This window comes from Hemiscyllium ocellatum, unplaced genomic scaffold, assembly GCF_020745735.1.
Source record: "Hemiscyllium ocellatum isolate sHemOce1 unplaced genomic scaffold, sHemOce1.pat.X.cur. scaffold_363_pat_ctg1, whole genome shotgun sequence".
In the NCBI taxonomy this organism is placed as follows: Eukaryota; Metazoa; Chordata; class Chondrichthyes; order Orectolobiformes; family Hemiscylliidae; genus Hemiscyllium; species Hemiscyllium ocellatum.
The window spans coordinates 163,174-165,460 of NW_026868526.1; positions in this window are offsets into that span (position 1 = coordinate 163,174).

The following is a 2,287-nucleotide window of genomic DNA, read 5'->3' on the forward strand; positions in this document are numbered from 1 at the left end:
CCACAAGGTATGAATTCAGATTTCTCCAGTTTCCTCACTTCCCCTCCCCCCACCTTGTCTCAGTCGGTTCCCTCAACTCAGCACCGCCCTCCTAACCTGCAATCCTCTTCCTGACCTCTCCGCCCCCACCCCACTCCGGCCTATCACCCTCACCTTGACCTCCTTCCACCTATCCCACCTCCATCGCCCCGCCCCCTAGTCCCTCCTCCCTACCATTTATCTTTGCCTGCTTGGCTCTCTCTCTCTTATTCCTGATGAAGGGCTTATGCTCGAAACGTCGAATTCTCTATTCCTGAGATGCTGCCTGGCCTGCTGTGCTTTGACCATTTTCATCAGTGAACCACTCCAGTAAGTCTGTACTCCACACTCTGAAGATCACTTATATCCTTCATTGTTGATGACTATATTGTTCCACAAATCCGGACGATGCAAGTTTTCTGCACAACAGCAATAGCTTTATTATTGGACAGCCGGCGAGAGTTTCAAAGTGTCTCTAAAGTAGCCGAGTGCCTACTTGTAGAAACTCGTCTTCACGAATCTCTGCCTTACCCACAGAGACAGTATATTTAATAGGAATTAGACAAAGGCATGTCAGTCACATGGGCGAATGTCATTACACAGTTTAAAGTAGGGAATTATGAATTTGCAAAGCTTGATGAATGTCTATGTCCTGTTATAACATGTGAATGGATTACAGAAATTGATTATCATATTGTTCATGATTATGTGTTGATGGGAAGAGATTACGGCAGAAGGGTTCTTCCTTCAGTAAACGGGGGATTCACTTACCTATGCTAATATGGAGGAGAGGTAACACAATGGGAGCGGGAGGCAGTTTAATAGGGTTGTGCCCAGGGTTCTCAGTCTTGTCTGGAAAGGGCAAATTCCTCTGTCTAGGGTTACGGGGAAATCCACATGTGTGGCTGCAAGAGGTTCTATTTTGAGATACAGTCAGCCTCCCCCTTTCTGTGGTGTTCTGTCTGTATTCTAAGAGTACAGGCCTTCAGTTGATGAAATAAGGCCTTTGGCAAGGAATGTTTAACCCTTGAGACCCCACAGTGTCCTGAAAGAGAAGCAAAAGGTATGGAACTGGCCCCTCTGTGGTAGTTTAACTTCCTCATTCTGATCAGGAATCTGTTGACCAGAATTGAATGTAATGATTGACTGCGACCTAACTAGAGTCTTGTCAAGGGTCAGCATCTTTTCTGTGAGTTTATTATCGTTCCCCCACTAAGGAAGCCAAGCATCTATTTGTTTTACTCAAACCAGTTTATGTTTTCTCTCCTTTAATGATTGGTACACATTGTCCCCCATATTTGCTGTCCTGCTGTCTGTATCTGTGCCATTCAAATATATATTCCGTTTTGACATTGCTTCTCTCAAAATGCATCAACTTACTGTGTGTTCTAAAGAAGGGACATATTTCACTCAAAATATTATCTCTCGCTCCACATATTCTACTTCCTGGAAAACAGAACAGTGCAGCACCGGAATAATTGGCCCAACATGTCTGTGCGGATCATGATGCCATTCCAAACTAATTCCACCTGCCTGTACATGGTCCATATCCCTGCCAACCCATGCCTGATTATGTGCCCGCCCAAATGCCTCTTAAAAGTTGTGATTTTTTTTTCTGCTTTTCCTATCTCTCAGGAAAGTACATTCTTGTCACTTACCGCCTTCTGCATAAGAAACTTGTCTGACACAACTGCCTTTAAACTTGCACATGTTGTTGGAAATGCTCAGCAGATCATGCAGCATCTGTGAAGAAAAATCAGTTCATGTTTCGGGTCTGGTCACCCTTCCTCAGAAACTTTAACTTTAATTTTTCTTCATAGAAGCTGCTAGACCTGCTGAACATTTCCCGAAAATGTTTCTGCTTCTGTTTTACAGCATCTGCAGTTGTTTCAGTTTTCATTTCCTTTAAACTTGCCCCCACTCCCCTTAAATCTATGGCCTGTAGAATTTGCCATTTCAACTTGGAAAAAAAATTCAGATTTTTCACTCTGTCTGAGCCTTTCGGATCCCCCGCAGCCACTGACTTCCCCAAGACAAAAATCCAAGTCTTTCCAACCTCTCCCAATCCAGGCAACATCCTGGTAAACCTTTTCTCACGCGGTCCAAAGCCTGCACATCCTCCTTTGTATGTGGTGATCAAAACAGCACACAATACTCCAAAGGTGTCCTAATGACAGGTTTATATTCACTCCCCGACAGAAGAAGGCAAGCCTGCCATCCACCTCCTTCACCACTTTCAGGGAGCTGTGAACTTGCCCCTGAAGATCCC